This window comes from Pistacia vera, unplaced genomic scaffold (genome assembly GCF_008641045.1).
Source record: "Pistacia vera cultivar Batoury unplaced genomic scaffold, PisVer_v2 Contig464, whole genome shotgun sequence".
Lineage (NCBI taxonomy): Eukaryota > Viridiplantae > Streptophyta > Magnoliopsida > Sapindales > Anacardiaceae > Pistacia > Pistacia vera.
The window spans coordinates 452,177-475,127 of record NW_022196295.1 but is presented as its reverse complement, the minus strand read 5'-3'; the positions used below and the strand labels follow the sequence as shown (position 1 = coordinate 475,127).

General features: G+C 39.1%; 2 non-coding genes and 1 pseudogene across 2 annotated transcripts; 1 reads left to right on the top strand and 2 right to left on the bottom strand.

Annotated features, from left to right (window-relative positions):
• Positions 1–4,978: 4,978 nt before the first annotated feature.
• Positions 4,979–5,083, bottom strand: LOC116145701. Its single transcript, XR_004130414.1, has one exon. It is a non-coding gene; the product is annotated as a small nucleolar RNA R71 (small nucleolar RNA).
• A 3,371-nt stretch (positions 5,084–8,454) lies between these two features.
• On the top strand, positions 8,455–9,850 carry LOC116145645 (annotated as a pseudogene).
• A 10,722-nt stretch (positions 9,851–20,572) lies between these two features.
• LOC116145698 lies at positions 20,573–20,679 on the bottom strand. The gene has a single exon (XR_004130411.1). It is a non-coding gene; the product is annotated as a small nucleolar RNA R71 (small nucleolar RNA).
• Positions 20,680–22,951: the final 2,272 nt, after the last annotated feature.

Below are 22,951 nucleotides of genomic sequence, written 5' to 3'. Positions count from 1 at the left end.
GCTTTTGAGTATTTTGGTAGAGATTTCATCTAAAGCATCCTAAGGTAAGGATTCATGCTTTAGATGTGAGTTTTCTTATAGTTATAGTGAAGTCTTATTTGGTTGTTATTGTTCTTGTTGTTGTTTTGAGTTGTAGAGAGAAGACAGACAACAAAGGAAAGGAAAAGTGCTAGAGAAGCCACTTTTTACAAGGTAAGTAAATCCAACCAAGTTGAGTTTTGAATAAGCTTTGAGTAGAGATTTATTTTAACTATGCATGTATATGTTATACCTACTAAAATTGAGATGAGATGTGTGCTAGTCCTAATTGTTGGGTATGATTAAATTATGAGAAGTGTTTTTAATGTGTGATGAGAGAGTGAAATTGAGTTAAAGTTGGAGGAGTTGTGTATGATATTTTTGGGAGTGTTTTCTTTGGCAGGAATTATGATTGTATGAGAGAGTTTTCCTCCCATTTTGGATGATTAAAGAGAAGAGTAGACTTATAGATAAGTAGAGCTTTGGTATGCACATGAGTTGTTTGAGGAAATGCTTAGGTGAAATCTGCCCTGTCATTGCCGTGACTTCTAAGTGAGTTTTGGGCATCTTACGGATTGAACTGAGTGAGACAAAACATAAAATTGTCGCCGTCTCTAAGCTTTAAAACGAGACCAAAACCGTAGCAACCGAGGTGTATACGCAGTTATGGCCTTTTTAGTGTGACCTGTGCAAAATGGCCGTTTTGAGGCAATCTTGTATTTGGCATTTCATTAGTGCATTAGTGAGCATGAGCTATCCATACACATTGTTTATGCACTTAGAAGTAGTTGAGACTAGTAGAGAAATTGAGTATAAGCTACTTAAGAGCTAAGAGAAAGAGAGAATATAGTAGGTTGTGCGATGGGGAACCGTGAGTAATGGGTAGAGTTTCCCGCATGTATGCCGCATTGAGAGAGAGCGGCATGAGTATGAGAAAGAGAAGTGGTGTAGCCGTGAGAGTACATGCGGATGAGGGCTATACCCGAGTACCCGAGAGAGAGAGAGATTATAACTCACCATGGCCAAGGGTTCCGAATCCATGGATAACCGAGTCCGATCGGCTAGAATAAGTAGAGGTCACGTAGAGTGGGAGCGAGTCCCGGCCGTACCCCCGGTAAGATGGGGTCGGGACTTACTAAAGAGAGTTAATAGAAAAGGTTCCAAGAAAGAGATAGAGAGAGAAGTACCCAAAGAGAGAAATTGAATGAGGAGTTGTAAGGAAAGAATTAGAGAAAGAGAGCTACGGGGATAGATGAGTAGAGGATTTACTTACTGAGCATTATTTTAGTGCTCACCCCGTTGTTTTTCCTATGTTTTGCAGGATCTAGGTGAGGACACGGTCGGATGGACGTCGGCGCTCGAGGGGAAGCGGTTACACTGTCTACCATGTTTTTAATGACTTTTGTACATAGTATAATTTTGGGTAAAAATGTATATGTTTGTAAAGAATGTATATGTATATTTAATAAAAAAGGAAATTTGGGCCCAATTTCTTTATATTACTTTATATGTATTTCATATGAGTATTTGAGTAGAAAGTGGTTATTACACACACACACACACACACACACACATATATATATATATAGGGAGAGAGAGAGAGTGAGAGAGAGAGAGAGAGAGAGTCATTCTCTAGTTAGGACATCTTGATATAAATTTGGTCAGAACTATCGTGTATCACCTGCTGTCATGATTGTGTGTGTTTGGTTGAGAGATTGTTGGATTTTGGAGAGTTGTTGTATTTGTTTTGACCATTGATTAGAATTGATTGAGTGGTGGTTTGATTGATTAAAAAAAATTAGACTAGATAGAGGTGGTATTGCTGGTCGTGGTAGAGGAGAGGAAGAGGTGGTGGAGTTGGTGGTGGGCCATGATGGAGGCTAAGAAGAAAAGAGAATGGTATTTTTGTCTTCATAATGAATATCATTGTATTTAACAAAACATAATGTTTGGTACTAAAGTTGTATTTTGAAACTTTTTGGGTGGAAAAGTGTCATTAGACCATTATTTGGGTGGGAAAAAGTCACTTACTCTTTATAAAAATGAGATCTACGTAATTATACCAAAACATTTAATATTTATAATAATTATATTGTGCCCCTTAAACTATTGATTCCTTTTTCTTTTTTTTCAACTTTAAAATTTTTATGTATTCTTAAGTCTGGTATATATATAAGTTTATCTTTTATATTGCTTTTTTTTTTTTTTTTTATTTCAATAAACTATTATCAATCTCTCTCTTTTTTTTTTTTTTTAAACAATATTTTAATTTGGTATAAAATCTGGTTAAAAGAGTTTAAATAAATCCATCTATATGTAATTATTATTTAGTTTTCATTTTTTTTCTTTATTATTTTTTATTTATTATTCTACCTTGTTGTGTGTGATTTTTCCATCAAGCTCGGTGAGTTGCGAGGTATTAGATTGACCCAGAATCAGTCCGACTCTACCGTTTGTCCGACCCAGCATAAACTCGTCGACATATAGCTTGACCCAACGCAAACTAGTGACGAACAACCCGAATGATCATTCAATCAATTCGCATATAATTTCAGATCCCAAATATTATAGGAATAACTAGATTAACAACAATCTCTGTGCAATCACAATGCCCAATCGCGAGAATATCAGAATTGCAATTTAGATAAATTGTAATCCCTTTATTTTTGCTATTTCTTTTACACAAACCCTGTATATAAACACCCTCAAATGATGAAAAAGAGGTTAGAAATTTTCCATAGAACTCTCATTATAAGCTCTCACAGTGAATATAAGAATAATGGACGTAGGCATAAAAGGTTACCTCGTCGAACCACTTTAAAAAATTTATTGTCTTTTACTTTATTGCACTTATCATTCACCCATCGCTGATTATCCGTAATCACACCCACATCCGTTCTGATTCCACCAAGGTCAATTGGATCTCTCTGGTTGGTGCGAATTTTCGTATCAACATTTTGGCGCTAGAAGGAAGGCACTCGCCAACTGATAATCCGTGGATTATACTGTTTTCATTAGACTTTTTAGTCGGATTTCAGGTACTTTCTAGTTCATTTTAACCTGAATTGTTGCTTAAATCTTTACATTTCGTGTTTCAGGTTAAAACGGACATTTTGAACAAATAAGGACAAAATTGGAAATTCTAAACTTAGAAGTAAGCGGATCTCAGAAGTTGGAAGAGTTCTGAAGCAGAATAAAGCACTATGAAGCTCGCTTCCAAGGGCGAGCACTAAAGATCGAAGAAATCAATCGAAGATGCAAGCAGAGTGGCAATTCTGTAATTTTAGAACTTTTCAAGAAGCTTCGCCGCGGCGAAGCACGCCAGACACGAACATGTCTGCTTCTCTCTTCGCCGCGGTGATGGTCGTAAATTCCAGTTTTGTAAAAATGCACAATTTTACTTTGTGCGTGTTTTTCTGGGAAATTTGGGCGAGGTATAAAAGGAAACACTTAGCCTTTTTCTAGAAAAAAGTCGAATAGGGTTAGAGCAGCATTTTACTTTTTCTTAGAGTTCATTTTGAGAGATTGTGAGGTGAACAAGTTGAGGAGTCGATTTCAAATCAGAGGATTCATCATTTGGGGAGATTTCTTATCTTTTGTTTATTTCATAGTGAACTTTAATATTTCGTTTCTTTCATTTGTGTTGTTGATTAGCCATGAACTAACCCATTTTGGGTTAGGGTTTTGATTGTAATTCAGATTTTAATGGGTTAAGTGATTTATTGTTTATTTTCATTTGATTATGCTTGGATGTGTGTTACTCTGATTTAATGCTCTATTGTGAGAACATGGTGAGATGAGAAAGAATATGTTAGGCTTCTTGGGTAATCATATTGTAGTATTGGTGCTAGAGATAGATTCGAAAATCAATGAAATCATTGTAGGATTCTTATGCTTAATGAGCTTGGATTTGTAACTTCAATTTGTGGGTGCGAAAGTGATAAGGAAGAGTAGGGAAACATAGCCTAAGAAGGTATGTTAACACTTAGGAGAGTCGATTACAACAATGCAACGAGTATGAATTAGTTTAATTTATAGGTTTTACCCATAAAATCTGAATGAAGTCAAAACCTACCCATTTTACTTGAACAAATTTCTAGCCGTGCTTTCATCTCGCATTTCATCGTTATTTTAGTTTAAAATTTATTGTTCAGTTTGAATTAGAAATAGCTCCCACAATCCAAAGAAATCGATTGCTCCAACTTGAAAATAGTAGGAAACTAGTGCTAAGCTAACAATCCTCGTGGGAACGATACTCACTCATCATTATATTACTTGTGCGATTAGTATACTTGCTACATATGCATGTTGTAGGAAACACGCATCAAATTTTTGGCGCCGATGCTGGGGAACAGTTTAAGTTAACATTGATCTTTCTATAATTAGCTAGATTGGAGTTTTATTTTGTTTTTAATTTTCAGTTGGTTTGTGGTCTCATTTCCTTCATTCTGTTTTTGTAGTTTATGCGAAGAGCGAGATGTCAACCAGTGGTTCCTGTTGATCTGAGATTGAAGAAACGTCAGACGACGTAACAGAGAGAGAAGAGAAAGAGAGGATACCATTGGTGAGCAGAAGAAATAGTTGTTGAAATGGCAAACCAGAAAACAGAACACTGAGGAATTTTCAGTTCCCACAGTGAATGGTAGTGGGTCGAGTATTCACTACGGTGCAAGCCAACAAATCGAGATCAAGTGGCAATCATCCAGAGATCCAGCAGTCGGTTAGATTTAATGGTGATGAAGGAAGATCCGAATCAGCATATTGCAAATTTCTTGGAAATTTGTGACACCTTCAAGTCGAACGGAGTGTTGGACGACGCTATTAGGTTGTGAGGTTATTCCCATTCTCATTGGGGGATAAAGCTAAGGGGTGGTTAATGGCACTACCACCGGGAACTATCACAACTTGGAATGATCTAGCACAAAAATTCTACTAAGTTCTTCTCTCCAGCAAAACGGAAAAATTAAGAAATGATATCACATCATTTCTACAAGATGAGTGAGTCATTGTATGAGGCTTGGGAGAGATACAAGGAGTTAATGAGGAAATGCCCACACCATGGCTTGCCAGTCGGCTTCAAGTCCAAACATTCTACAATGGATTGATGGGTAATGTGCAAACCATGGTGGATGCAACTTCAGGAGGGGCCTTACAAAATAAGACACCAGAAGAGGCCTATGAGTTGCTTGAGGTTTTGGTAAGCAACAACTATCAAAGACCAAATAAGAGAGCAACACCAAGGAAATCTTCGGGTCTTCACAAAGTTGATGCCTTACAGCCCCCCAGCCCAACTCACGGCACTTCCGAAACAGTTGGGAACTATGCAGGTAAACTCTATCAGCCTCAACTAACTTGTGATTTTTGTGTAGGAAACCATGTGAGCAGCGAGTGTCAAGTTGGGAACACATTTGCTTCATCATCTTCATCAACGGAGCAAGGGATTATTGATAGGAAATTAGAGACAACCAAACAACCCGTACTCCAACACATACAATCGGGGTGGAGAAATCATCCAAATCTGGCGTGGGGAAATCAGAACCAGCAAAATAATCAATGAACCAGAGGACAGTTCCAAATAACCAACCAGGGGTGAATAATCAACCGGGAGATTCAAGAGTGACAAAGTTGGAAGATATTGGGAAATTTATGCAGGAGACCACGGGATTCATAATGAGAGAGGACAAATTTTAGATCAAGGGGCATCCATTTGGAATCTTGAGGTACAAATGGGCCAATTGGCCGAGAAACTAAATGAGAGGCCTCAAGGTTCTTTACCAAGCAACACGGTGACTAACCACGTGAGCAAGCAAATGCCATAATTTTGAGAAGTGGGACAGTTTTGGAAGAGGTAGAGCAAGCTACAAGAAGGTTGAGCAAATCGGAAAGGAGATTCGATGAGAGGAAGTTGATGAAGAGATGTGTTGAAGAGAAACCAAGTGGTTTGGAGGAAGAGAAAAAGAAAAAGGATGAAAGGCAAAAGAAGAAGGAGAAATTGCCATTCCCCGAGATACCACCAGAGTTGGCACATCACACCCCACCCGTGCCTTTTCCTTAGAGATTGAAGAAAAAGAATTAGGATAAGCAATTTTCAAAGTTTATTGAAATTTTTAAAAAATTGCACATTAACATTCCTGCAGATGCATTGCAGCAGATGCCGAGCTATGCAAAGTTCCTTAAGGAAATCTTATTGAACAAAAGGAAGTTAGACGATGAGGAAACGGTGATGCTCACAGAGGAGTGTAGTGCCATCCTCCAAAAGAAGTTACCTCCAAAGCTCAAAGATCCAGGGAGTTTTACTATTCCTTGTATTATAGGAGATATTAAATTTGATTTTGTTTTGTGTGATCTAGGAGCTAGTATTAATTTGATGCCCTTTTCTGTTTTCAGGAGATTGGGTATTGGTGAAGTGAAGCCAACGACCATGTCGTTGCAACTAGCAGATAGGTCAATAAAACACCCGAGGGGGATAGTAGAGGATGTATTGGTGAAGGTGGGAAAGATAATTTTCCCAGCAGATTTTGTAGTGTTGGACATGGAAGAGGATAAGGAAATTCCTCTGATTTTGGGCTGACCATTCTCCACGGGGAGAGCACTTATTGAGTGTAGGAAGGAAAGTTACTATTGAGAGTTCAAGATGAAACAGTAACTTTCAATGTCTTTGAGGCGATGAAGTTTTCGACTGAAACGGATTCATGTTTTAGTGTCGATGTGGTGGACAAATTGGTTGAGGAATCTATGGAAGAAAACACCCCACAATTACCTCTAGAAGCGTGTATAGCCAAATCAAAAACAGTAGAGGTAGAAGAGTTGGCGAGTAATGATTGTGCTAGGATGTTAGAAGCACTTCAACTGATTGATGAGAGTCAAGATGTAGAATTTGAGGAGTTTGATTTTGACAAAGAGAAGGAGAAGGAAAAAAATGAAGAACCTCCAAAGCTTGAATTGAAACCTTTACCTTCCCACCTCAAATATGTTTATCTTGGAGACTCAGAAACTTTCCCGGTGATTATTAGTTCAGAGTTGAGTACATTGGAGGAAGAGCGGTTGATTAGGGTGTTGAGGGAACATAAACTAGTAATTGGATGGACCGTCTCGGACATTAGAGGAATCTCGCCATTATTTTGCATGCATAAGATACTCATGGAGGATGATTTTAAGCCTAGGGTGCAACCGCAACGGAGATTGAATCCTTCGATGAAGGAAGTGGTGAGAAAGGAGGTGGTGAAACTCTTAGATGCGGGGATTATTTATCCTATTTCTGATAGCCCATGGGTGAGCCTAGTACAAGTGGTTCCGAAGAAGGGAGGTATCACGGTGGTAAAGAATGAGAGTAACAAGTTGATACCAACGAGGACGGTAACGGGCTGGAGAGTATGCATTGATTACCGTAAATTGAATGAGGCGACAAGGAAGGATCATTTTCCATTACCTTTCATTGATTAGATATTGGAGAGGTTGGCAGGACATGCCTATTACTATTTTCTGGATGGGTATTCAGGATATAACCAAATTGCCATTGCTCTTGAGGATCAAGAGAAGACTACCTTCACTGGCCCCTACGGCACCTTTGCTTATCGAAGAATGCCTTTTGGGTTATGCAATGCACCGACAACATTTCAAAGATGCATGATGTCAATCTTTGGAGACATGGTGGAACGGTTTATAGAAGTCTTCAAGGATGACTTCTTAGTTTTTGGTTCATCATTTGATAGCTGTCTAACAAATCTTTCTTTTGTTTTGTAGCGATGTAAGGAGACAAACTTGGTGCTCAATTGGGAGAAGTGTCACTTCATGGTCCAAGAGGGAATAGTGCTTGGGAATAGGATCTCCAAGGATGGAATAGAAGTTGATCGAGCAAAGACGGAAGTGATTGAGAAGCTACCACTACCATCAAATGTCAAAGTAGTCCGAAGTTTCTTGGGGCATGCGGGGTTTTACAGACGCTTCATAAAGGATTTTTCTAAGATTTCTAAACCCCTTTGCAATTTGTTAAATAAAGATGTTGTTTTTTACTTTAACGATGATTGCATGCATGCCTTTCTAACTCTAAAAAAATTACTAGTATCTGCACCTATTATTGCAGTTCCCGATTGGGGACTACCCTTTGAATTGATGTGTGATGCTAGTGATTTTGCTTTAAGGGTAGTTTTAGGACAGAGGAAAAATAAAGTGTTGCATGTGATTCAGTATGCTAGCAAAACACTCGTTGATGCACAATTGAATTACACTACCACTGAGAAAGAATTGTTGGCTCTAGTTTTTGCTTTTGACAAGTTTCGTTCTTACTTGTTAGGTGCCAAGGTGATCATCTACACAGACCATTCAGCACTCAGACACCTATTGGCAAAGCAAAAAGCAAAACCTCGGCTGATAAGATGGATTTTACTACTTTAGGAATTCGAGTTAGAGATTCGAGACAAGAAGGGGTCGGAAAATATGGTGGCTGATCACTTGTTGAGGATTGAGAGACCAATCAAGGGAATTGAGGAGGAAATGCCAATTACAGAAATATTTTCGAATGAGAAGTTGATGAGAGTGGAAGAAGCACCATGGTATGCTGATTTTGCAAATTATCTTTCATCAAGGGTACTCCCAAGTGGTATGACATACCAACAAAAGAGAAAATTCTTCTCAGATTTGAAGTATTATTTTTGGAAAGAGCCATTTCTTTACAGACATTGTGCTGATCAAATGATACGGAGATGTGTCCCGGAAGAGGAGATGGAAAGCATTCTGCGGCATTGTCACGAGAAGGAAGTAGGTGGCCATTTTGGGGGAGCTAGAACAACAGCCAAGGTTTTACAATCGGGGTTTTATTGGCCAACCCTCTTTAAGGATTCCTTTCGGATGATTCAAGAGTGTGACCAATGTCAACGGATGGGTAACATTTTAAAAAGAGATGAGATGCTGTTGAACAACATCCTGGTGGTTGAACTTTTTGATGTGTGGGGGATTGATTTCATTGGTCCCTTCCTAAGTTCTTTTGGGAACACATATATCTTGGTAGCGGTGGATTACGTGTCGAAGTGGGTTGAGGTAGTTGCATTGTCGACTAATGATGCTAGGGTAGTGATTAAGTTTGTGAGAAAGAATATTTTCTCAAGGTTTGGGGTACCACGGGCGATCATTAGTGATGGAGGATCTCACTTTTGCAATAGGCAAATGGATGCACTGTTGAGTAAGTATGGAGTGACACATAGAGTTGCAACACCTTACCATCCGCAAACGAGCGGGCAAGTGGAACTGTCGAATAGAGAACTCAAGGGGATTTTAGAAAAGACAGTTAATGCATCTAGGAAAGATTGGTCACGGAAGCTGTGATGCGCTTTGGGCATACCGAACCACTTTTAAGACTCCGATTGGTATGTCTCCATTTAGGATAGTTTATGGGAAAGCATGCCACTTGCCGGTAGAACTCGAGCATAAAGCATATTGGGTAGTCAAGCAGCTAAACATGGACTTGAAAGCTGCCGAAGAAGAAAGGATATTTACTTTGAACGAACTCGATGAGTTTCGTCTTGATGCATACGAGAATGCCCAGATTTACAAGGAGAAGACAAAAAGGTGGCATGACAAGCATATCCGGAAGAAGGACTTTGAAGTAGGGCAGAAGGTGTTGTTGTTCAATTCTAGATTTAGGCTTTTTCCTAGAAAACTGAAGTCTAGATGGTCTGGATCGTTCACAGTGTCAAGAGTTCACCCATACGGAGCGGTGGAAGTGTCACATGAAGAAAAGGGCACCTTTACAGTAAATGGACAGAGATTGAAGCCCTACATAGTTGGGATGCTGAGTTGCAAATCCATCCTAATCCGGCTTGACATCCCAACCTGAAGGATTGAGAGAGTCGAGCTATTGACTATAAACAAGCGCTTCTTGGGAGGCAACCCAAGTGTTTTTAATTATTTGTTTTTCATTTCGTTGTGTTTGAATTTGTTTGAATTCGTTATGATTTTGAATGATTTTTTCTTTGATTCGTGTGTTTTTGGGTGTTTCAGGTGAAATGTTCAGAGAAGGAAATGACACAAAATGCTCTAGACTTCATCGGGGCGAAGAAGTTTTCTTCGCCGCGGCGAAGCAATCGAAAAGAAAAAGGTCAGCTCCTGGAAGTTTTCGCCCCGGCGAAGGAATTGTCTTCGCCGCGGCGAAGAAAGTAGGATAAATTTTTGGAAAATTTTCTAAGGCATTGTCGCCGCGGTGAAGAAAATTCTTCATCGAGGCAAGTTGCCTCTGTATGTTTTCGCCCCGGCGAAGAATGTTTCTTCGTCGCAGAGAAACCTGGGTATTTTTTTTAGGGTTCATGCACGAAGAACAAGCTTTGCCGCGGCGACGGTACTTTTCTATAAATACTCACTCTTCTTTTTCATTCTACATGCAACTTTTCATTTTCACTGAAGAGAAAAATTTTCAAAATTCAATCTTTTGCTTTCCTAGTGCTTTTCCAACCAAAACTCTTACTCCCTAACCTCCCTAAACACCAAAACAACCCATTTCAACAACAATTTTCGCGAAAATTTCACGAAAATTTTTGGATAAAAAATTTAGGGCTTTTCAATCTGGGCTGTTTCTAGTTCAATTGGTGGCGAATACTTTTTCATATTGGTAAGATCTCGAATACCCAAAGCTTTTTATTGAACAATTTCAAGTTTTTAATTGTAGATCTAAAAATTTTTGTTGAGATTGAGTTGTGGAATTTGGGTGATTTTGAGCATTGATTTTGTTAGAGGAACAGTAGTTCGTGCGTTGGGTGATTGTAAGGAGTGTGAGTTTTTGAAAAATTGAAGTGTTTGTGTGGATTTGAAAAATTTGTAGTTTGGGGGTAAAGGCGCAAATTTTTGGAAGTGTTGTTTGTTTTTGCAAGATTGAATTGGTTGTGTAGAACAACTAGGTTTGAATTGTTGGGATAGAATTTTTGAGTGAACTTAAACTGTGAACAATGCCTGCCAAAATTAAGCATCCATACAAAGGTAAGGGTAAGGCCAAAGGAAAGAATGTTGACAACCGTTTTTCTTAATGATGAAGCCCGTAAAAGGTATGAGGAGGCAATCCAAAAAGATAAGGGTATTATTCTTGAACGCGGATTGACCACGAGTCAGTCCTTGGACTAGAGTAAAGGGAGACGTTGGGAGATGTTTATGAGTGCTCCTGCACAATCGGCTGTAGAGTTGCTAGTAAAGGAGTTCTATGCCAATCTCCCGGATTGTCAGGAAGGTACAGTTTTAGTAAGAGGGGTTGACGTGCCATTTACGGTAAAGGAGATCAACCAGTTCTATAACCTAAATGAAATTTTCCAGGATGAGTACGTACAGTTTAAGAGATCACAGTTTGAGGACAGTATCATCCTTCCGGTCATTGCAAAACCAGATGCAGATTGGGCAGTATAGAAGAAACAGAAGAAGACTCTCAAGGGAACTCAGTTGACATCAATGGCTTGATTGTGGCAATATTTTGTCAGTGCGAAATTGATGCCAGAATCGCATTACAACACAGCTACTCACGAGAAGGCAGTATTGCTTTACTCTATTGCCACAGGGAAGCGTATCGATGTGGGAGACATGATCTGGAACAGCATTAAGCTAGCCTCCAAACCAGGGCGAACAAGTTACGGTTTCCCATATCTCATCACAGCCTTATGCCTTAGAGCTGGAGTCGAGGTTCAGGATGACGAGCATTGTATTCATGCTGCCCCAGTTCTGGACTCAGAGTATTATAGGAAGCACCTTGACCGTTCGGAAACTGCGTAACCAAGAGTAGGGGCAAAAAGGCAGAGAACCACACAAGGCCCTGCCACATCCTCCAGCTCCACAGCTACTCAGAAAGAGATGATGCAGCAGATGATGGGTATGATGCAACAGATGGTAAATCGTCATGATTGGTTGGTTGAGCAGACCCACATGATGTATGAGATGCAGAAGAATAGCTTTAAAGAGCTCAACGTTGACACTTCAGCATACCAATGGGCCGACTAGGACTCAGATGCGTGGATAGGCTCCGAGGAAGAAGAGGAAGATGAAGAAGATGAGGAAGAAGAAGAATGAGCCGGAGCACCTGTTTTTGTTTGTCTTTATGTTTATTTGTTTTTTTTTTTATTTTGTTGTTCGTTTTAAACATTAAACTCAGTTTTATTTCTGTTTTGGATTTTGTTTAGTTGTTTTAGTTGTTTCTTTTAATTTGTAGTTGTTGCAAAGACGAGATTAGGTTGTAATATTTTCAAGTTAGTTTGTGAATTTTTGCTAACACAAGGGACACCACAGTTTCAATTGTTTTGATAGATTATGGGTGATGAAAAGTCCGAGACCGGGTGTGCATTTTGGAGCGACACTTCACGGATTGACCAGGGAGTTTTCTCTTACCTTTGTTCTTTTTTATTTTCTATTCCTGATTTATGCGTAATGGAACATTGGGGACAATGTCATGTTTAGTTTGGGGGTAGGAAATAGAAATAAAACCTAGTTTAAGGGTATATTGGCTGGAAACTAGAACCCGCCTTAAAAATTGCCTAGCAATACTTGGCAACCTTTGGTATAACAACGCCATGTACACCTTAAACGAAAAAAAAAATTCTTGAGTTTGATTGTCTTTGCCGATGATGAATTGTATAAATCAATGATGAGAATAGGCTTGTTGAAATTTTATTATTAAGAAATGTTAGGCATTGCTTCAAGTTTTTGTTATTAACTGGATTTCGATTGAGGTTTGTTGAGTGGTTCAGCCACAATTTTCATTTATTTCGGCATACTTAGATTCATTTTATGTGGTTAGGTGAAATTTGATAATGTTGGTGGACTCTAGAACCTAGTAGAGAAGTGCTTGAGGCGAAATTCTAGGATTAGACAAGGTTGAGAAGATGATTTAGGCATTTTTTTGGAAACGTTTGAGCCTTTCTAGCCGACCCATAAATGAAATTGTCCCTAGTCACCCATTTGAGCTGTTTAAATTTTATTGCTTTATTTTTCTTGGAAAACAACAAAATTGTCCAATCCTTATACTCTAAACACTTTATCGTACTCTTAGGAGAATTCGGTCCTAATGCAAAAGAAAGAGTTGTACGAATGAGCCAAACGAATAGTTTGGGGGTTGGGAGAAGAGAAATAATAATAAAAGAGGTAGTCACCTCAATTCAATTGAATTGTTGTATTTTCTTTTCAAAAAAAAAAAAAAAAAACGAATTCTGCCTAGTTTAAGGGTATACCGGCTGGAAACCAGAACCCGCCTTAAAAACTGCCTGGCAGTATTTGGCAACCTCTGGTATAACAACGCCACGTACACCTTAAACGAAATTCCCCCGCATTTATGGTTTCCGGAATAAGAAAAATACAAGTTTGAGGGTTGCGAATTAGTGGACATTTCAATTGGTGGTTAAGAAGAAGTGGAGTCGATTTGATGTCAGTTTATGCATTAGGAAAACCGAGTTTTCTTACTTTATTATTCCTATCCTTTTTCTTGGAACCCACGACCCGAGCCTAACGTTACAAGCTTTTAAAGACCTTATGATTCTCATCTTTGTCTAGTCCTTATTAGTGGAGAGTAGTTCGATATTTAGGCTTATAGAGTCTGCCACCATTTGATAAACTTCACATTTCTGCATAAAATAATCCGGGAAGTTGGAATGTGGATTGAAGTGGGGATCACCTACTTGGTGGACGGATTGAGGAAGATAGTCGATATAGCTTATATCTTCTTGGAGTGTTGAACATTTCCTAATAATAATTTTTCAACAACTTTTGAGACTTGTGTAAATTCTAGGCAATTCGTTTGTTGAATGTGAGTCTTGTTGGTTTTTCTTCATTTTTCAGTTTTGATGTATGTGTGTTTTGTGTTTTTGTTCGTAGTTGTTGTTTTGTTCCCTTTAGTTTTGTACCGTATGCTCGGGGACGAGCATATGTTTAGTTTGGGGGTATTTGATAATCCGTGGATCATACTGTTTTCATTAGACTTTTTAGTCGGATTTTAGGTACTTTCTAGTTCATTTTACCCTGAATTGTTGCTTAAATCTTTACATTTCGTGTTTCAGGTTAAAACAGACATTTTGAGCAAATAAGGACAAAATTGGAAATTCTAAACTCAGAAGTAAGCGGATCTCAGAAGTTGGGAGAGTTCTAAAGCAAAATAAAGCATTATGAAGCTCGCTTCCAAGGGAGAGCACCGAAGATTGAAGAATCAAGCGAAGATGCAAGCAGAGTGGCAGTTCTGTAATTTCAGAACTTTTCAAGAAGCTTCTTCGCCGCGGCGAAGTACGCCAGACACGAACATGTCTGCTTCTCTCTTCACCGTGGCGACGGTCGTAAATTCCAGTTTTGTAAAAACGCACAGTTTTACTTTGTGCGTGTTTTTCTGGGAAATTTGGGCAAGGTATAAAAGGAAACACTTAGCCTTTTTCTAGAAAAAAGTCGAATAGGGTTAGAGCAGCATTTTACTTTTTCTTAGAGTTCATTTTGAGAGATTGTGAGGTTGAACAAGGGTGAGGATTCGATTTCAAACCAGAGGATTCATCATTTGGGGAGATTTCTTATCTTTTCTGTTATTTTCATTATGTTGAACTTTAATATTTTCGTTTCTTTCATTTGTGTTGTTGATTTAGCCATGAACTAACCCATTTTGGGTTAGGGTTTTGATTGTAATTCAGATTTTAATGGGTTAAGTGATTTATTGTTTTATTTTCATTTGATTATGCTTGGATTGTGTGTTTACTCTGAATTTTTAATGCTCATATGTGATGAACATGGTGAGATTGAGAAATGAATCATGTTAGGCTTCTTGGGTAATCACTATTGTAGTATTGGATGCTAGAGATAGATTCAAAAATCAATGAAATCATTGTAGGATTCTTATGCTTAATGAGCTTGGATTTGTTAACTTTTAATTTGTTGGGTGCGGAAAGTTGATAAGGAAGAGTAGGGAAACATAGCCTGAGAAGGTATGTTTAACACTTAGGAGAGTTCGATTTACAATCAATGCATATGAGTATGAATTTAGTTTAATTTATAGGTTTTACCCATAAAATCTGAATGAAGTCAAAACCCTACCCGTTTTACTTGAACAAATTTCTATCTGTGTTTTTCATCTCGCATTTCATCGTTAATTTTAGTTTAAAATTTATTGTTCAGTTTGAATTAGAAATAGCTCCCATTAATCCAAAGAAGTCGATTGCTCCAACTTGAGAATAGTAGGAAACTTAGTGCTTAGCTAACAATCCTCGTGGGAACGATACTCACTCATCATTATATTACTTGTGCGATTAGTATATTTGCTACATATTGCATGTTGTAGGAAACACACATCACCAACATCTTGGAAATTCTAGTGAACAGCTGTAGCAACCTACTTAATTCAGGCTCGCGATAGTGCGTACCCAATCGGAGACTACCACCGAAAACCACAAAATTGTGGAAACCACCCATCAAGAGGTGCAATAGGACACCACTGGACATCAACCACCTATACCACCAACTCTGCATGTCACAAATAACCAGGGGCAGGGACATCAAACCCTGAAAACGGCCAGCTGATGGAGATGATCAGAACAATGGTTGCACAGGTGATGCAATAAAACGTGGCTGAGCTAAGAAACCAACAGTCACCTACCCAGAACCTTGACCAGCCATGCTTCATCAATGTCTCCCCAACAGATGTGAATTCAATAGGTGGCTAGTCTGACTCATCGACGCCAAGAGGCAACCGATACCCCTGCCATCATAAACTCCATTCCGCTGCCGAGCTTGAGTCCCGTGGGCAAACAAACCTTGGTAGATGGCTAGAGAAGCAACCACTGGGTGAAAGCAAAGGCAACAGTCACCCCTGAGATGCCCGACGATATCACCAGTGTCAGCGTGCCAGTCTTAACCCACACCCAAGACATGCTCAATCCTCGCAAGCTCACGAGATGAGTCATGTGCGCCAGTCCAGCAATGACTAACGTTCCAGTTATAACTGACGTCGTGAGCAATGCACCGACGAGGATGATAGCACCTATCAGCCTAGCCATCTTGACTTGACTTTGTGCATCAACGTGCACAATGGAGGGGCTTCGTAAGCCACAGACTTGCAAATTCACTTGCTCGAAGTAAGTCTGAACTGAGCCAGTCAGGGCAACCATAATGAAGATTTAGATTGCGTGCAGAAAATGCTTGACAATCTAAGGGCTTGCTAGAACGCTGCAGTGAAAGAAATAGTAAGTCCCCATTCATGGAGGAAGTTTGCCAGACCCCACTTCCATAGGGATTTAGGGTGCCAGAGAGTAAATTCGATGTGAGAGGGGACCCTAGAGACCACCTCAACAATTTCAATGACCTGATGGAGCTGCACCAGGTCTGTGACTTGGCGAAATGTCGCTGCTTCGCAATCACATTAGTAGGGGATGCCAAGAGGTGGTACAAGAGACTCAAAGCGAACTCCATTAGTTCCTGGCTACAATTCTCCTTGCTACACCTACAGTAATTTCAAGCAAGGAGATAGTTCGCAATGCCCCTTAACTACTTGAGCAACATTTTCTAGGAGAGGGACGAAACACTGACTTTGTATTTAACGAGGTCATAGAATGAACAAGCAAAGGTTGCGGATGCACCCGAGGAGTCCATATGAACTTTGCTGATTATAGGTATTAGGCTGAACATGAAATTGTGGAAAGAGCTCCAGAGTGAAGATCACATGAGCCTGGCCAAGTTTTACCAAATGGCTACAAAACACCAGTGAGTGGAAAGCTCGCTAGCAACATTGGCCAGAAGCTTGACACGAAGGGCACCAAACAGGCGATAGGATCGCCCATCAAACAAGCGTGGGGGTCAAGACCATAATGACAGGGATCGCAATAGGTTCCAAAAAAGGCAGAGAACAAATAACCACAGGCATAGGCAACCCTTTTCACAATATGCAGAATATACCCCTCTCACGCGAGATATAACTCACATCTATGAAGTCTCCCATGAGGCAAAGAGATTGCCCGCCCCAGAAAGGATGAAGGGGGCTTTAAGCAGAAGAGATAGACAAAAATATTGCCGATACCACTGGGACATTAGGCACAACACCAATGAATGTCGGGCCTTGAAGGATGCCATCAAAGACCTAATAAAACGGGGCCACCTAAAGAAATTCTTTAAGATGGTACCAGCTCATGAAAATCCTAGCAAACAAAATAACCAGGACCAAAACTAGGCCCAGCAAGCTCCGCCAAACGCCAACAGCGAAGTCTAGGTGGGCATGATCTGTGGGGGGCTTGACATAACAAGGAGCTCAAGGCATGCTTATGAGCAGTATGCTCGGGAGGCAAGAATAGACTCGGTCCCCTAGATAATGAGCTGTGAACAGAAGCCGCCCAAGAAGCTCAGACAAAAGAGCGAGGTAGTAGGGTTCACAATCAAGGAATGCAAAGAATCCCCTCGCCACAATCATGACGCAATCGTAATTAGGGCTAGAATCGACAATGCCTCAGTATATAGGGTAATGATCGATAATGGGAGAGCAGCGAACATCATTTTCTTAGGAGCTTTCTAAGGAATGAGGTTCATAGAGAAAGACCTAAGAGTGTGCCTTTCACCGCTCTACGAATTTACCAAGGACAACCTGGTTGCCAAAGGGACAATCGACCTCCCCATGACTTTGGGGATGGAACCCATGATCAGGGTGATGGCCAAATTTATAGTGGTAGACTGCCTAACCACATACAATGTCATCCTCAGAAGGCCGATCTTGGATGACTTGAAGCACTCACGGGGGAGTCGCGATGATCAAAAGCTGTAGAAAGGAATCTTAGGAATGCTACAACTAGGCTATAAATGCTGTACAGAGATGGTCGCTCCCGAGAACAATGGTTATCACAGAATCTGAGCCAAACCTCAGACCTCTTGAGAATACCATTGATCCTCGCATCCATAGGGAGGAGCCCACAGTAGGGCCAACGGAAGAGCTGCGAGAGATATGTGTCAGCGAGGAAGATCCAACTCATGTGCTAAAGGTCGGTAGTAGCCTGAGCAAAGACATGGCTGACAATCTGGTGGGGTTTTTGAAGAAAAACATCGATGTTTTCGCATTGGTGCATGATAAGAGTGTAGTTTATATATTTTTTTATTCCTTCCATATTATGTTTTTTGTTATGTTTTATGCCTAGTTGAGTTGAGTAGAGTTTATTTTGTAAGTTTGGCATATTTGGACAGACTTTATGAAATAATTGAGAAAAGATTAGGAAATTCCAGATTTTTTGTTATTCTAACAAGTGCTGCTTTTTTCAAGTTTTTCATGGAGTCAGATTTCTCGATTGCAAAAGTGTTCTTTAGAAAAAGTAAAGTAGATGAATCACGCCTTCCAGGAAGGTATTATGGGTGAGAATCCGAGTTTGCTTGGGCCCTCATTAGTTGTTGTAAAACCGGACCTGGAATCTTATTCGCGGAAGGATTTCCTAACTGAGTATTGAGTCTTCGAATGGACCTAACTAGAGCTTCAGATATCAAAAGCAGATGATTCAAAAGCCCAAATTCATCTACACATCCAAGACTACAACTTTTATGAAGTGACCAAGCCCAGGAAAGTTCTTTTACATTGTGAGAATCCTGGTGCAAGCTGGATTACGAATTCTGTTTTCCATATCTGATAAGGAATTGACAGTTTTGGAAGTCTATCGTTTAGGAAAGGTCTAGGAAAGTAATTTTCATTTTTCTTGGGGCAGAATTGAGGAAAAACACGTTATTTATTTATGAGTTGTTAGGTTAAACAGGGGGGGGAGAACGGCAGTGGATGTTTTTGTTTAGTTTTTTACTTTCTACGTCAATATGTGCGGTTGATCTTTCTTCTTCAGTTCAAGGGGATTTTGAAGCCTGAATTCATGTCATTGGTGTAACTTAACTTCAGTAACATTGTTCTTAATCTCATTCTTATTGGAATTGTTTATGTTATTATGTTTTAATTGTTTATGATTTTTGTTTGGGTGATTTAGTAATGGCCTACTAAATTGTTTAATCGGAATTTTATCTGTTAGAAGTAGGAATTGTGATACGTAATTGTTCTCTTTCTATTCAATGAGTAACACATGATGATAGATGATTATGGACAAGTTCTCAATCTGTCACCTTGAATAACATAACCTAAGTTAAATAATCTGATCTTGCGTGATTGTTGCTTGGATTGATCTATTTTCCTAATTCTTAAGGCTGCCATTGAATTAAACTTAGAGAGCTTATTCTAGGTTGTTCAAGGGTTATGATCTAATTGAAGAGCTTATTTCAGTAGTGGCAATTAAGGGAAAATTTGGGTAACAAAGCTTGTTGTTTCCTAGGGTCAATAATTCAATAATTACGAGATAGAGTAATGTTACGGTTAGTTCATGTCCAATGCATGTTTAGGTGGATCTTGAACCGAGAACTGGTTGTTTTTTTTCTGATATTTTCTACCATTAGAGATTTATTCGTTTCACTTTAGATTGCATTGTCTACAACCCCTTTCATTATTTTTTTGTCATGTTTATTATTTAGGATTTTATTTTATTTCATTTTTCTATTATTTTCGTTGTGATTATTGGTTAGAATATAGGATTTAATCAAATCATTCCCTGTGGGATCGACCCTTGCTCACCCTATGTGCAATTTAGTAGTTAGGTTAGTAAGGTTATTAATTTAGAGCATTCGGCACGCTACCAAATTTTGGCGCCGTTGCTGGGGAATGTTCTTTGTCGATTTTTTATGTTCTATGTTCTTTTGTTATTTCATTTAATCAGCGTTTAGTTGTGTTTTTCATTTTGTTCAATTGTGATTTTTAGATTCTTGAAAAAAAAAAAAAATTTGAACAGTAGTACTATTCCTGGGAGAGATTTTGGTTGAATTAGAGTGCTGAGAGTACTTGTTTCGAAGGAAGCGAAATTCTGAGCAAGACTGGAAATAGTCCCACCCTCTCATCGTCAAATTCGATCATTTAATAGTGTTTTTGACCAATTTTAGTGTTTGTAAAAAAAAAAAAAAAAATTTATAATTTTTTTTCCTTTTTTTAGTTTTTATTTATTTAGGCTTAATTTGGTGATTTTAGTTGGTTTATGACTCGATCCAATCCTACAGGAGAGTTGGAATTTGATCTAGAAATCAAACGCAGTTTACAAAAGTTGCGAAAAGAGGCACGTCAAGCAAGTTCTTCATCTCCAAGTCTCAATATAGCCCTTGATTCAGCATCCCACAGTTCATCCAGTGATCTAGATTTAGAAATAGAAGAAGAGATAACCGCTGGCAGAACATTAAAGGAATTGGCTGCCCCTGATTTTAATCAGCAGCTTTTGTGTATTCAGTATCCTACTTTAGATGTTGCTTTTGAACTTAAGTCTAGTCTAATTCACTTGTTGCCTACATTTCGTGGTCGTGTAGGTGAAGATCCAAATAAACATCTAAAAGAGTTCCATGTAGTCTGTTCAAGCATGAAACTGATAGGGGTGATAGAGAAGCAGATTAAGTTGAGAGTTTCCCTTTTTCATTGGGGGATGATGCAAAGGATTGGCTCTATTATCTACCATTGGGGACAGTCACAACATGGAACGAGATGAAAAGGCTGTTTTTATAAAGATATTTCCTAGCATCCAGAGCTGCCACCATCAGGAAAGAGATATGTGGTATAAAGCAATATAATGGAGAGACATTGTATGAATATTGGGAGCGATTCAAGAAGCTATGTGCAAGCTGTCCTCACCACCAGATAAGTGATCAATTGTTAATTCAGTATCTCTATAAAGGATTACTGCCTATGGAAAGAAACATGATAGATGCAACAAGTGGAGGTGCGTTGGTGGATAAAACTCCTGAAGCTGCCAAACATTTAATCTCAAACATGGCTGCCAATTCCCAACAGTTTGGTACAAGACATGATGCACCACCCAAAAGGGTGAATAAGGTAAGTACATCTTCCATTGAACAACAACCATCTGATCTTACCTCTCTTGTTAGACAATTGGCTGTAGGGAATACACAACAGGTAAAAGCTTGTAAGATATGTTCGACAATGGGACACCAAACAGACATGTGCCCAACAATTCAAAAGGAAGGGGCTGAGCAGGTTAATATAGCAGGAAACTTTCCTGGACCACCGAGGCAGTATGATCCTTACTCCAACACATACAATCCAGGTTGGAAGGATTATCTGAATTTCAGTTATGGAGGAAATAGACAAGTAGGAGTTGGATAGAATTTCTTCCAGAATAGACAACAACAGGGTTTTCAACCGAAGCAACTTGCCTCACAGAGTTCAAATTCATCCTTGGAAGATATAGTTAAGTCCCTTGCTTTGAATACCAAATAGTTTCAACAAGATACAAGATCTAGTATTCTAAGTCTGGAGAATCATATGGGTCAAATGGCAACTACTATAAGTCATTTAGAGGCTCAAGTTGAAGGGAAGTTGCCTTCTCAAACAGTGGTGAATCCAAAGGAAAATGTGAATGCAGTGATGCTAAGAAGTAGCAAGAAAGTGGAAGAACCAAAGATGAACATTCCGAGTGTAGCAAAGGAATCAGAAATTAAAGATGAAATTAAGAAAGAAGAGGCTACAACTGAATCAAAGGTAATTCCTAACCCTTTAATTCGACTTCAGTCTAATACTTTCCCTTTTCCTAGTAGATTCGCGAAGTCAAAGGAAGAAGAGAAGGATAAAGAAATTTTGGAGATGTTTTGCAAGGTGGAAGTGAATATACCTCTGTTGGATGCAATTAAGCAAGTGCCAAGGTATGCAAAATTTCTTAAGGAGCTATGCACCAATAAGCGGAAGTTGAACGGTGATGAGAAGATAATAATGAGAGAAAATGTGTCAGCAGTTTTCCAAAGAAAACTTCCTCCCAAGTGCAAGGATCCAAGTATGTTTACAATTCCTTGTAAGATAGGTAACACCCGAATTAAGAGAGCTATGTTAGATTTAGGAGCTTTAATTAATGTTATGCCACGATCTATTTATGCTTCATTAAATCTAGGTCCTGTGAAAGATACTGGTGTTATTATCCAATTGGCTGATCGCACTAATGCATACCCTGAAAAGGTAGTTGAAGATGTTCTTGTGCAGGTCAATGAGTTAGTGTTTCCTACTGATTTCTACATTCTGGATATGGATGATTCTTCTTCTCCTGACCCTGCACCTATCTTAATGGGAAAACCATTCCTAAATACAGCTCGGACAAAAATAGATGTTCATGATGGTACCCTCACGATGGAATTTGATGGTGAAGTAATTCGTTTTAATATTTTTGATGCCATGAAATACCCAACTGATGTTCAGTCTATTTTTGCTATTGTTGATTATGTTGATTCCATTGCACAAGAGATCTTTGAGCTAAATAATGCAGATGAGTTAGAGGTTGCCCTTACCAAACATGTGGAATAAGAAGAGAAAGAAGAGATAGAGTTCAATGAAGAATTGAAGGAGACAGTGGCAGTTTTACGTTCTTTAAAACTGATTCCAAAAAGGTATGGAGTTTCTTTTATAAAGCTGCTTGATTCTCACCATAAATTATTGCCTTTTGTTTTGCAGGCCCCTACACTGGAGTTGAAGCCATTACCGACCATTTGAAGTATGTGTACTTGGGAGAAAATGAGACATTGCTAGTAATAATGTCAAAGAAGTTAACACCCAATCAAGAAGAGAAACTGTTTTGAATGCTGCGGGAACATAAAGAAGCGATTGGCTGGACCATAGCTAACATTAAGGGGATTAGTCCTTCCATATGCATGCATCGGATTTTGCTTGAAAAAGGTGCCAAACCGACACGGGAAGCGCAACGCAGATTAAATACCCCAATGATGGATGTGGTGAAAAAAGAAAACCTAAAGCTTTTAGATGCTAGGGTAATTTATCCGATTTCAGACAATAAGTGGGTAAGTCTAGTGCAAGTGGTCCCCAAGAAATTTGGTGTTACAGTTGTGAAAAATAAGACAATGTGTTGGTCCCTGCACGTGTTCAAACGGGCTGGCGTGTGTGCATTGATTA